Source organism: Lynx canadensis, chromosome F2 (assembly GCF_007474595.2).
Source record: "Lynx canadensis isolate LIC74 chromosome F2, mLynCan4.pri.v2, whole genome shotgun sequence".
NCBI classification, from domain to species: domain Eukaryota; kingdom Metazoa; phylum Chordata; class Mammalia; order Carnivora; family Felidae; genus Lynx; species Lynx canadensis.
In genome coordinates this window covers 57,633,652-57,647,821 of record NC_044320.2, presented here as the reverse complement: position 1 = coordinate 57,647,821, position 14,170 = coordinate 57,633,652, and positions in this window count along the sequence as shown.

Here is a 14,170-nt window from a genome sequence, read left to right as displayed (position 1 = left end):
ATTTAGAACTGTTTTGGTTTCAATAGACAGAAGCCAAAATATTAAACTGACTCAAGCTGATAAAAATGTGGAGGCTATTTATTGTTTCATAGATCTGTAAAATCAAGAGGAAGACTGCTGAGTGCATGAGAATTGATCATTGGCATTACCGGATGTAAGGGCTCAGATAATGTCACCAGGATCTGGTCCGTTTCAAAGTCTCTGTTCAGCATTCCACAGAGAGGACACCAATACCTGCAGCATCACTTCTTATTGTCAGTAATCCCAGTGGAAAGAGCTAAATCTGTTCTCAAATTTTCTAAAAGCACCGGGCTTAACTCCTAATGGTCTAGATTCTATCTCACGTTGAACCTGGCCAGGGCCATGAAATGTTCTGAGTGGCTGAGGCCCACTTCACTTCCTCACCCCTCCAGCTTACAGTGGGTCAACCTTATCTACATGAAGTAGACTGATCAGAGGAGAGAAGGTAGTAACCCAAAGAAAAATGGTTTACTTTTATAAAAGAAGAGGGGAAGGATTCTGAACTGGCAAAAATAAAAAATATCTGTAAGAAAGATGTTCTAAGGAAAAGGATCTGCGATACCACCTGAGTCAGGGACGAAAGAGGCTATGATATTTCTCTGTATTAGTTAGGATGTTTTTGTTATTGTCATCATTAGTATAAGATCCAGAAACCCATCCTAACCTAGCTCAAAACAGAAAATCTTTGGCTTATATAACCCAACCACTGAAGAGGTGGGACTGGCCTCAGGGACAGGACCAGGGATAAGAACAATTGTCAGGACTTTCTTTTTCTTATCTTGCTCGTTGGGTTTTATTTCCTTCTACCACTGAACTTTCTTCACCTAGTCATAAACATGGCGCCTTGGACCCATATCCTCACAGCTTCATCAAAAGAAAAGAGCATTTTATTGCTATTTCCAGCCTGAATTTTTTTTTTTTGGGGGGGGGGAACAATTTGCCCAGCTAGAATCATTTGTCTCCCTCTTGATTGACGAGGAAACCAGAGTCTACCACCAGAGGCACAGCAGTTTGCTGGTTAAAGATGATGTCAGTAGGGTAAGTCTTCAAACTTCTAGGGCCACAAACCCATTGACAGTCTGAGGAAGTCTAAAAACCCCATCCAAAAACAGTGCATTTATGTCCATGAACTGTAACATGTAGGATGGCCAAGGAAAGCTATGATACTTAAGTATAGTTAACGAATGTTTTAAAAATAATTTATGATACAGTAACATAGGTGCTTCGTTATTAACACATTAAGTAATAAGATGCGGTAGCAGACCTACTTATGGCCTCATATAATTTTGAGATATTGATGAACATAAATAATATCTGTCACATGTGGCATGTGATATGAAAATACCTGCAATTTACTTTAGTAACGTCACAGGTACTGTTAATGTTTCGGTGCTTTGTTGTCTATGTTCAAATTTGAACAGAATTATAAATTTTGGTCTGAGGTTAGTGAAAACAAAACTGTAATTTTTCCCACCAAGGTGTCAGTCCCACCGAAGCTTGTTCAGGATCTCTCTAGGGTCCATGGCTTCCAGAAGCTGCTGCACTAGAGAGTCAGTGAGGCAATGATTTGAAAGAACCTTAATTAAAAATGGATTTCAGGAGCTACAGGATCAGGATTGCCCATCTTCACCAGGATAATTTTACACCAGGGCCAATACTGAGATTTATTTTGATAAGAAATGCTATTTCATAAATATTATAGTAACTGCAACTTGGGGGATTGTATTGGATTGTGGTGGCTCCATTGACCTAGCTATTTCCTATAGGTCTCACCTGATGAGTGAAATAATTTATGGCATCCTCCCATTGAGAAGTGGTTGTTTCTCAGATGTAATCCTTGATTTGAGTTGAAAAGTCCTAAGAGTGTGGCAAGGCTAATGTTTAGCACTAACCCTGAATGTGTCAAAAAGAGTTCTTCTTTCAGTGGACAAACGGGACTATGGAAACACAGACCAAGGGCACGTGAAGACACCATTGGATTTAGATCTAGAACTCGACAGACCTTGTTGAGAGCTAACTATGATAAGAGTCAGAAATCTCTACTTCCAGAACCTAATATATGTATTTTTAAATCTTCTTTATTTACCTTTTATTCCTTCTTAGTATTTTCAAATTATTTTAAGCCGCCAGCCTTTTTCAGCTGTGCTAAAAAGAATTGAGGAAGTAATCTATGATTTGGACAAATTTTTGAAGAACAGTGAGGAATGTACCACTGAAAACTGGCAGTGGCAGCCATAGTAATTTATGTGGCACAAATGGTCCAGGAAATAGATTAAGGCTCCTTGATCAGCCACTCCTTGCTAATTGGCAATCTCTTTTCAGTGTTAAACCTTGGCGGTTTTGAGTGGGTTTCAATAAGAAAACATTTAGCAAAGCATTAGTCAGATTACTGTGAACTCTGCTGGGGATAGAGCCAAAAAAACCCAATCCAACAAAAACTGAGTAACTATCATGAGTCAGACATTGCAGTAGGCATCTTACACATATCATCTTATTTAATCCTCCCCCAAACCTTGTGAAATAGCTGCTACCATCATTTCCTTTTTGCAAGTGAGAACTTTGAAACAGAGAAGGTCAGTAATATATTGAAGATTGCACAGCTGGTAAGCAGAACAAACGCGGGATGCTGGGATGCCCGACAACAAATTGAGTACTTGTCTTTTCTGCTATCGATCTTTGCCAAAAAAGCACGCTTGTTCGCCCAATTATTTCTAGTATCCACTGGCCGGTTTCCTTGGGCCCCAGGCAATTTGCCAATAGAAAAAAAAAAGTGGCCAGTGTTAGAAACCTGGAAATGGACCTTATGTGACCTCAAGGCACATGTGTTTATTTTCCTTTTCGCAGAGAGCCAAAGTTATCACAAAAAAGAAGAAAAGCTTACAATTCTTGTGTGTCTTTAATCAAGTTGGATTCAATTGTTTTCTTAAAAAAAGTGATGATCCTAATCATTGGATTATAGTGAGATCAGAAAAGAGTCATCTAGTATATCTCTAATGTCACACAGGGAACCTCATAGGGAACATATGTAAAATATCAACTTTCACTAAACAAATGTTTATCAGGGGGGAATGTAAAGGGACGGAGAATGTAAGCTTTATGTTTGCTGAGCTTCGGACTGATGGAACTATTACACAGAAATGAATATAACAATATATTATGATTGGTTATGACATATTGGCACCACTCTCAAATTAATCCAGACATTTAGATCTTCAAAGCAGGTCACTATTTTTTTGGACGATGGCAGCAATTAATAAATCAATCTTATCACACAGAGTGATTGATTAGCACTTTTTGCAAAATTTATAGCAAGTGCCCATGCTAATCAAAGGAAGTAAAACTCTTCATAGATCTTTTTTTAATTTGAATTTTTTCCAATTATAAACAGATTTTTTTCCTCTGGCCACATATAAGTGCATTTAATATTCCATGGATAACAAAATGTTAAAGACTGACAAATATCCACAGTCTGTAACCTCTGTGGGAAGAGGCTTTGATTACAGTAAAATTACACAAAAATGTGTCATTAAAAGGCATTGGACAGACATAAAATCTAACCTTTTGAGCTGAAGAATACTTAATATTCTCTTCATGATCATGCAAGGGGAAATTCTTTGCTATGGAATAGCTATTTTCCTGTTAAGCAGGCTATTTCATCAATGATTTATTCCTGAGATGTAATAGGTCGTTTAAAATGGTGGTTTAAAAGTTGGGCCTTTTTGTTTAATTTTCTCACAGGCGGTTGGTAATTATCATGGTCCTGCAGTTTCTCTGGAATGCCGTGGAGGGTCAAATGCCAATGGAACCCTGCTTTATAGGGTAATTAAGACAGTCGACATGGTTATTAAATACATCATGCTAAACTAAACTGGAATGCTGTGAAATAAAATCCAAAATCATAAATAAAACTTGGGTTCTCCAGCAAAGGGGTATGTGTGAAAAGGAGGAGCTTTATGCTCTCAGAATTGCAATAAATAGCTCTTGCCCACTCAGACTTGCTAAAATCTGGCTCCTGAAGCCTCTGGATTTGCCTTTCAGACAGTGAAACTGAAATCAATGCTACAACTCTACCTATACTTGAAGTTCTAGGTCCCACCATGTCCTATTACGTAAAACAGCACGAGAATACTTGTGATGAATCCTTTGCCTGCATTCCTTATTGCCAAGATCAAATACTGAAAAACGTGTGATAAATTAAGTGATCCAAGGTAAGTGTGATATGACTAGCAAACAAATTTTAGATATATATGTCTTTTAATATCATCAAGACCCTCTCCCTCTGTAAGGTCTTCCCAATGGCTGCTCACTGCTGTGGATTCATGCTGCCTTTGAGAATTCATCTGTTACCTGCATAAGACCGTAAGACCACGGCGATAGGATGCTACTTCAAAGAAGCCAGTAACAAGCTATCTGTGCGCTTGTTGATGTCGATCATTCTGAACAGCGGTGATAGGTAAATATTGTCATCAGTAAAGATATGTCTTCCAAATATGTGTCTGCCGTGTGGTCCTAAGCTTTCAAACGCAGAAGCCGAAGGTTTTGGGAATTTGATTTCTTTCCAGAAAATGTGATGAGTATACAAAAATGCTGGCAAAAGGGCAAGACAAAATGAGAATAGAAGAAAATGCAATCTTTCCAACCTATAATATGTTGCCTACAAGAGATTTTCAATTATTCTTCCCTTGCGTATTGCCTGGAAGTCTTTTTTTTTTTTTTCTATATGCATGTTTACAGGCAAATTCATTGGTTTACTAGGCAAAGGAAAAGAACTGCTCTTAAATAGGGGAAATAAATATTTCCAATTCTAGCTGTAAAACTAGAAGCCAGAATGTGTAGTTGACAGGCACGGAGCCAGCTGACTTCAGATCACTAGCCTTTCCTTAAAACCAGTCTTCCTATTTCCACATGGAACACATTTTAAGTTAACAATGTGTAGTTTGGCAACGGAATTGTTTTTCTTTGGCATGAAACGGTTGTCTCGTTTTTTAAAAATGTATTTTCTGCCTGCTCCTACGTACAACGTATGTCAACATCCCTCAGAACTTTAAAAACCGTTGTTACATCAGAAAAGTTTTAGGAATTATTTTCTTTCAATTTTTGCCTAAGAAGAAAAATCTGTATTTCGCATATTCCTGCGCTTGAACTTACTCCTCAGGCAGTTCTGACCGTTGCATTCACACACCTTGCCATGCGTACTGAATGGTGACTCAACTATCTCGCCTGCTTCAGACAGGCCTCTCAAAGAAGTCATTTAAATGTTCTTTGATGAGTATTTTTACAGGATTTATCGACAATGTCCAATCTGAAAAGAAATGCGGCCGTTTCCTTCTCTTCTCGCTGTCAGAGTCTTAAAATTGAGTCATTCTACCCACAATGTATTTATAGCGCTAAAAACAGTAGAGTGGAATGCTACCCATTCAAACATTTGCAGTCGAGTTCCCCCTTTCTGGCTCCTGCCACAGAAAACTCAGAAAAGCAGAAATGCAAATTTTCAGACATTGGTTCCACATGAATTAGGACAGACCGCTGCACCAGCTACTGTTGTGAGACCAGATAGGGCCACTGCTGCTTACACATAAAGAAGGCCATTAAGGAGAAGTTGTTTATTTCAGCTTCTGCAGAAATCATAAACACCAACCCCGAGCCTGACAGCACAAGCTGTGCTGCAGTAAATTCTAGTACTTTGCTGGCCATTCGAGGCTGCCCAGTAAAAGTTACTGTAGCTAAATCCCATATACATTTCATGAAATAATCCTGCTCAGAAGATGGTATCATATTCATGCACAGCAGGGTGTGCAAATGCCTATAAATTACATGTAGAATCTGAGATATCTATTTTAAAAAATCTGTGCAAATTTAACCATGACCCTTTGCCAGACAATAGGCCTTCATATGCTCTGCAGCTTAGCAGACACCCAGGAATTTTGTTTGGAAGTGATAGCTACTGTCTATGTAATATTTAGGACCTATTCATGAAGCATCTGGCAGAAAATAAAAGGGTTTTCTCCACTAACATATGCTAAAGAAGGATGTGGTCCTGGGCCGACTCCTCCTCTTCTGATTTTTTGCAAATAGCACAACATAAGAGACGGTTGTTTCTGGCTGCCTTGCTGCCTGTCATGGCTGTCAGGCGAAATCCCATGAATTATTGCTCTTCCAGATGTAAGAGATTTTCAGGCTGCCTTAAACTGCCTGTGGTTTGTGGTGCTGGAGAGGAGAGAAACGAGATTAAACTTCATCTCATCAGTGCAATCTGAAAAGATCACACAGAGGACTAATAATCAGGGCTTTTTCATTCCAGAGCCAGACTTGAGAGCTCTGTGTTTTTGTTTCAAGGTGATGTCACATTAAGCTTGTTGGAAGACAGTGATTAAGGTCAAACAATATTTGAGGAAGATCAAAAATAAAAAAAAAAAATAAAAAAGTGTTCAACCCACTTCTGATGCTTCCTTATTGCATTTGCTTAAAGGGGAAGGACTGATCATTTTCACTAACGGCAAAGAACGGGAAGTGGATTTAGTCCTATAATTCAAAGTTGTCAGCATTTCTTAACACAAGGTTAATGTGGGAAAAATTAGAAATGTTCTCATAAAATTATAGCTCTACTGTTCATTGTCATTTAGAGGATGCATTCATCACCATCAAAAAAAAAATCAAGCGTCACTTTTTGTTATCTCTAAAGGTCAATTTTGAAGTCTTGTTATTATTTTTTTTTTCTTTTTTATTTTTGTTTTTGATTCTGTGAACATGTCGTACAGAGTCTGGAAATATTCATTAAAAACTCAGCAGGTGATACTAATGCTTTCTGATAGGTAGAGGTTTTTTTTTTTAAAGACTCTTTAGCTTGGTTTTCCCCTCGAAGAAAACACTCCCATAACCCCCCTATAAGTGGTAAATATCAGCAGATTCAATAACCCCCGTTACGAACATTTAACCAAAGGTTTTTATAACTGTTTCCAGAATGACTCAGAAAATAAATCACACCCTCTCCCATTATGTACAGTTTGAGTCCTCAGGGAGAAAACTTATAACTCATTACATTTCCATTCCCTTTGATCAAATACCATACACAACACCTGGATATTATAATTTTAAATAATAGTTGTGACACAAACTAGGATAATGCTTAAAAACCTAAGAATCTTAATATGGTTACTATTAGTTCATATCATTTACAGCATGGAGAAATGGTGAGTGGTTTTGTGGCATTTTGCTAGAGCACCATCAGCAAAATATTAATTATAGATCAAGAAAACATGATTTTTTTAAGAAACACCTGGAAATAATCGACAAATATATATGTCTTAGATCAGAACATAATTGCCCCAATTCAACCTGTATAACTCTTTTTTTTTTTTTTTTTTTAACATGTAGCCTGTAAGTAATGGGGTAGGCTACCAGATGTAAAACCTCCCAGGCCAGCCTTTCTTTCCATTTCAGCTTAGGCACCTCACAAAGGTTCTCTAATGTGAAGGATCCCAGTGAAACAGTGATGAAAACCACAGGTACAAGTGGCTTACATGAAAGTATTTATTGCTTTTCATGCATTGCATTATGGCAGAGTGGAAAAAAGTCCTTCATTGAAAATGCATTAATTATTTGACACTGGTTTGCCTCAAAGTCATTTTTACTATGGGATGCAAGTGAAAGATCACAGCTGAAAAAAAGATCATCATACTTGAGGTAGGCTCACAGAGTCTTTTCTTATGTTCTGTGTGAAGTTGTCTTGAACTGAAACCTATGCTCCTTAAGGATTAAGGGATTGAAAAGCAAAGGCTGAAGCTGCTGTAATTTAAACCCAGAGATTCCCTGGCACAAAGGTGCAAAATGGACTAAGCCAATCTGACTCTTTCCTTGTTCGGGAAAGAAATAATTTTCCTTCAGAAAGTTTTACGCTATTAACATTCCAAAGGTATTGTCATCCTTAAACCAAGTGGTCTTCTCTTGGCTTTTCCTATGCACGGAGTGCCTGCAGACATTAAATAAGTAGATGTGGTTTTAAATGACCATTTATGACATCTCTAAACAAGCCATTATATATGTGAGAAATACAAAGACATTTTAAACAAAAACATGCATAACAGTCGGTCATCAGTGACTTGAGTTTTCTTAGCGAAATTGGGATTCTGTTCATTAAATATTTTGTGGAGTTTATGGTTGTGTATTTGCTTTTTGTTTCGTTTCTAGAAAGATGCATATCTCTAAGTTGATAAAGTTAAAAAGTATCATTTTCTTTCCAATAGTGAAAAACACTTCTGAGCAATGGACAGCCACTTGATTACAGGCATCTGTGTTCTTACATGTCAGTTAAATCAAAATGAAAACTCAAGGAGCGTTTTATTCATTCATCGATTCAACATTTACGAAGCACCTACTATGTGTCATGCAGTTGTGTACTTCAGATACAATGGTGCAAAAGTAGGCACGTGTTCATGTCCAGTGTGATACACATATATTAAATTAACAAGTAAGTAGCTCTTTATAATTGTTATGCGTATAACATAAATGTTATATAAATGTTTATAAATGTTAAGCAGATGCATAGAGAAAAGTCATGAAATCATGTGAGTCACATGAATGTGATTTTTGCAGCCACCTGTGGTTGTATACATCTGCTATGAGGATGCGGTGATTTACCCCAAGTAAAGTTAACTGGAAGCTGTGTTTCTATAGTTTCTAAAAACAAACAAAAAACTCCGACTAGACGCAAAAGATTTGGCTGGAATTTTTTGTGTGCTGGAATCAGAATTCAGGGTTTCGTTTTTTAGTTTCCCACGTGAGATAGGAAAAATAGTGAGTGTTAAGAAGATAGTATTTCCAAAATAAGCCATTTCTAAATGCTTCTTAAGGATCACATCCAATCTCCCTTTGAAAAGCCATATGGAGAAAATAGATCTTCTTAAAACGTAAGACCAAAAATCCTCAGTCACAAAATCTGAATTTTGGCTTTTGTTGTTTTCTCACAAAAATATTCTACTCCAATCCTTCTCAGATTTTCAGCATGTATTTCCAATCTAGTCTTTGAAGACAAAATGTGGCATCATTTTCTCACTTCCAACTTGATGGCAGTTGGATATTTCATATCTTGATCTTTCCATCTCTTACCTTCTGGATTTTACTTCTTTTCTTTGTGTTGATATTCCTGTTTTGCTAATATTTTTTACCATTCGCATTAAATGTCTTAACTAAAGCAATATGATTTGGTTAATCTAATCGCTTTTGGTCAAACCCATTGTTAAAAAACCAAAATCAAACCGCGTAAATTTGAAGGTCTCATTGGCTTTATTCAATGATTCATGAACTGGGGAGCATCCTATGCAGCAGAAAGAAAGGAGCTCAAAGGCTTTTAATAAGCAGAAGGAGGCAGAACAAGGAAATTTTTAGTAGAGAGTAGATTGTTTCAAGGAAGGTCAGAGTCTATCAGGCAGATGACCTCTCTAGTGATGACCAGGTGATGCCAGCAATGACCAGGTTAAAAAGATCACCTTCCTGGGGGAGGCTGAAACTGCAGTTAAGTGTTAAGTCTGAATTTGCTGATGTGGGACTTAGCACAAATGACTCATTTGGGGCCTATTGTTCCTTTATTTTTTTTTTTTAACACCAATAATATAAAGTATCCAGATCGTCTATGTACATAGACCAAAATGGGCTTACTGTCTTTTCTCTGGAACCACTCAATGAAATTCTTCTCAAGTATTTTTAAGTTCCTGGTCCCTTCTAGCCATCCTTAACCTCTGCTCTTGAATTTGAATTTTCACCTTTGTTGAGTTCACCTTCACTCAACTTTCAAATCAAATTACTCTCAGAAACATTTTCAAGTATTCTCCCTTTGATGTCCAAAGGACTTAAGTGATTTCAAATTTACAGAATGGATACTGTATTTAGTTTTCCAAACATGAGTGATGGCTATAGCGAAAGTTGTAATGAGACAGAATTTAGGGAGCACCGTTTGTTTCAGATGTCATTTTTCCTGGTTAAAAAAAATGTAATAAATATGCTTCCTGTACAACATTTAAAGATATAGAAAAATATAAAAATGTAAATAAAAATAACTCTGATCCAACCAAAGAGATTAAATAGGTAGTTTACTCATTTTCCTTGTCATTTGCCATATATCCCCAAGGAAAAAAACATCATTTCTTTTTCTTTTGTTAATTTTAAAATAGTTGCTGTATAACTGCATATTAGGAAGTTCTTAGTCATATGTAAATGAAGCTCTATTTAAATTAAATTAAATGACAATGGCCATTGTTTTCTCTCTCTACGGAGAAAAATAAAGATACTTAATCCCTGTATTACTTTCCACTAAAGGCTCTTCTCAGGTTAAATCTGACACCTTTCATTGTTGAAATTTTAAATTACTTGAATATTTTTATAGGAATTGTTCAACTTCCCCTCTCATTAATTCTGCAAAACTGAAACATATAACAATTTTTTTCTAACTTACAATGGCCATCCGATATGCGATAGTTTCTCATTCAATCGTTATTTATCCGTTCATGACAAAGTAGATAGTGGGCATCTATTTTGCATTGTGGGGTTGCATATTCGAAAAATCAAAGATGTAAAAAAACAGCAATCATGTCCTCAAGAAGGTTCAGTGTTCTTTTCATTATTTCCAATGGTTATTTGAAAAAAGGAGTTCATTTTAATGTGAAGTAAGTAAAATTTAAATAATAAAATGGAAACTTGTCACCTCATATCATGCACCCCAGTATAAAATGCAGGGATTTGTGCATTATTTAATACTTTAGAAACTCTAGTCTACGTTTTATTGTGAACATTAGGTTGGCTCTACAAGCACCAAATTTCACCCCACACGTCTGCTACTGTCTGCTACCTTCTAATTCTTTTTTCCTATAGATTAAAAGAATAAAAATATTTTACAAATTGCATCTGAAGACATAGCAAATAGAAGCTAAAACTGTGAACCTTGGAAATATCCCAGTATCTCAAATTTGCATTTGAGTCGGGTGGGGTTCACATGGGCTTATGGATTTCTATCTGTAGATGCTACTTTGGCCAATGCTTCCCATTTATAACCTTAAAATCCTATCTTGAAGGTTCAGACACCCTCTCCAGGAGTAGAAGTAATTCCATTTCTATACTCCATGTGCCTCTTGAGGCCAGATCTGCCAGTAATGCTTAATTGGGTTGGAAGATAGTGGATAGTACCAGTTTATCATACAGGCAACTGACACAAAACTTTTTCACTTATCTGAGGTTGGACTGTGTCTGAGTTCAGAGATGAAAGGTCAGTTCTTTATCCACTAAGTCCCCTAGACATTCCAAAATCCCCAGTACATTACAAATTTGAACAGTTTAAGCTCTCTTAAATAAAGAATCTCTTCTCTGGGTAAAGTATACAGTGTATATAGATACAGTGGAGAAGAAACATGTGAAAGGTCACAGCCATGACCTTTTAACATCAATAGTTTTATTTATAGCCAAGCGCTTAGTCTATAGGGCTTAATATAAAAGCAAGAAGAAAGACAAAGGTATCTGGTTAGCTTTATAATAGCTATCCGGTTATAGAAAATTTGTCTTTTTACTCTTGAGCTGAGAATAAAAATGATAAATAATTGAAGTGACAGCTATTTTAACGTAAAGAATAACATTTCTCAATCATTTTTAATTGAACGTATTCTATTTCTCTCCTGATATGGCCTAAAATAATCTACCAGGTTTTAAAGGAATAGATTTATTTCTTCACACATGTGATTCATTCTTAAAAGACACAACAACAGTATTTTACTTTTATTACTACCTACTTCCTTGTCACCTCTCTGGTGTCTTGCTGTACTTAAAATTACATGTGGAAGAGTGGCAGATTACAGCAGTCAAAACCCTGTTTTGTGGAATGTGAGTAGTTTAGGAAATTTAGCAAACACAGACACAAGCATTAGCTTGCTCTTTTCAAAATGGTTCTCAAGCACTTTTAAGAAATGCTTGAAGATACATTGGGGAAAGTTCAAAGATGTCCAAAAACCCATGGTGAGAGGCCAGGGAATTGGCCACCAAGGGCTGGGTGACAAGTTGAAAAGGACACTCATCCTAAAGGAAGCCCAGGAATGGTTTTATATGGAAGAGAACCTCGTCTTGGTCACCTACTCTGTTCCAGGAGAAGAACAGGAAGCCACTTTGAACTCTGCTCTCTTTATCTCCTGAGAAGACCACCAACCTCTCCTCTCCAACCCTCCTCATTGGGGAAATCATCAGAGCCAAAGAAATTGTTGTCTTTTCACCTCAAGAGACTGTTTGCTTTTCTGAGCACCCCTAGCTGGTAGCTTGCGTTTCACCGGTGTGATACTCTTTATGAAGTTTCTTACCATGTGTTAGTTTAATTCATGTTGAAATAATAATGGAAATTAACAGGTAGGCCTTTATTTTGAACTGAAACTTCCAGAGACAACAAAAATCTACCCAAAAGGTTAACTAAATGGGTCAGAATCTAAAATGCTGTATCTATGTATATAATTATCAAAAATGCCCTTCCATAACATTCCAATTTAAGTTGAATGTGATACTTGAGATTTAGATTTCTAGATCTGTATCCTTGCTCCAGAGTTATAGCCAACCTTCTGGTGTGTGATAGAAATCTCTCTTAATGACTGCCAACTCTAGAGACAGCCACCTACCCAGGACTGTTGTATTTTCTAGTTAAAAGAATATCTACTGAGTCATTAAACAAAACAAAACTTCAGTAAACAGTATTGAGTATTTAATAATGAGTAAAACCCCAAAGTATCAGGATCGATAAGATATTGAAGTATCTTATAAACAGTAGAAGCCCAGGTTCTGGAGCTAGACAGACCTAGATTTGAATCTCTAGTCAAAGACCCACTTGATTTATGGCTTTGGCCAGTAGCTGAACTTCTTTAAGCCTCATTTCCTTAAAATGAGGACAGTGCATAATATAAGGTGCGATAATTATGAGGCTATAATGGGTTCATTTATGTAAATTACAGGGCTGGTTTATAGTAAGCAGTCACTTAATCTTAATTATTATTAGTATCATTGAATTAAATGCCATTTATACAATAAAAGAATAAGAAAATCAAAGTTATTGACAACATTTAGGTAATTAAATGCAGAGAATACATAGCTGATGATTCTCCTTTTTTTGTTTCATTTTAAATGTGTCTAATATTTTTCAGTAAATGCACTGAGAGAAAACTCTAAAATATATGTGGAATGAACAACAGTGATGAAATACTACTAGTGAAATTCATCTCCTTCAACTATAACCTCCTTGTGGTCTTGGGAGGGACCTCCCTGAAGAATGGAAGGAAAAAATCTTGTCCACATTCACTACTATACAAAAATTTTGTCAGATTGTATTAGGGTATCTTTTTGGTGTCATAACAGAATCTTAAATGGTGCTGTTATCAGCCCCCCATCTCTGATATCCTAACATACAAGGCCCAAAACCAGCCCTAGAGAATTATTATTCACTCTCTGCCCTACCTTGAGTCATGCTCAGAATGAGAACAGGTCCAGTTATATGTTGGTCCTTTAGTGCCACCAAGACCAAAACACCTTTAAGACAGGGAATAATTTCTGGCTCCAATTGTCCTCAGGTTTTCTTTGCTGTCACCGCATTCCATTTTTATTAGCCAACTTAAATACTGAATGCCTACCAAGTTCCAAAACATGCACTAAGACCTTTTGGCAAAGATGAGCAGAGTAAATCATAACCCTTGTCACGAACAAGTTTAAAGCCTAAATAAGGAAGTAAACAAGTAAATACAAAGAATCAGATAAAATCTAGTGTTTAAAAATTTAGATTTTATGTTGTACAGGCAGATGGTGTTTACTCTTAGTGATTAGGAGGCAGATTAAAGAAGACATCTGGGGGGCCTTTGATCTATTTCTTGATATGGGTATAGATTTTACAACTGCGTTTGTGAAAAAAATCATTGAGTGGCACACTGATGTACATTTTTCTTGTATATATTATATATTAAATATATATATTTTTAAAAATTACAGGCTTCTTTTTCCTTTGCATAGCACAGATACTTTACATAGATAGGTACATTCCTTAATCTCAACAAGTATTTTAAAAATTGAATTACAGCTTAAATTTCAAAAAAATTAAAAACTGAAGAGTCTTAACTGTGTTTCACAACCATGATAGCAATCCTTA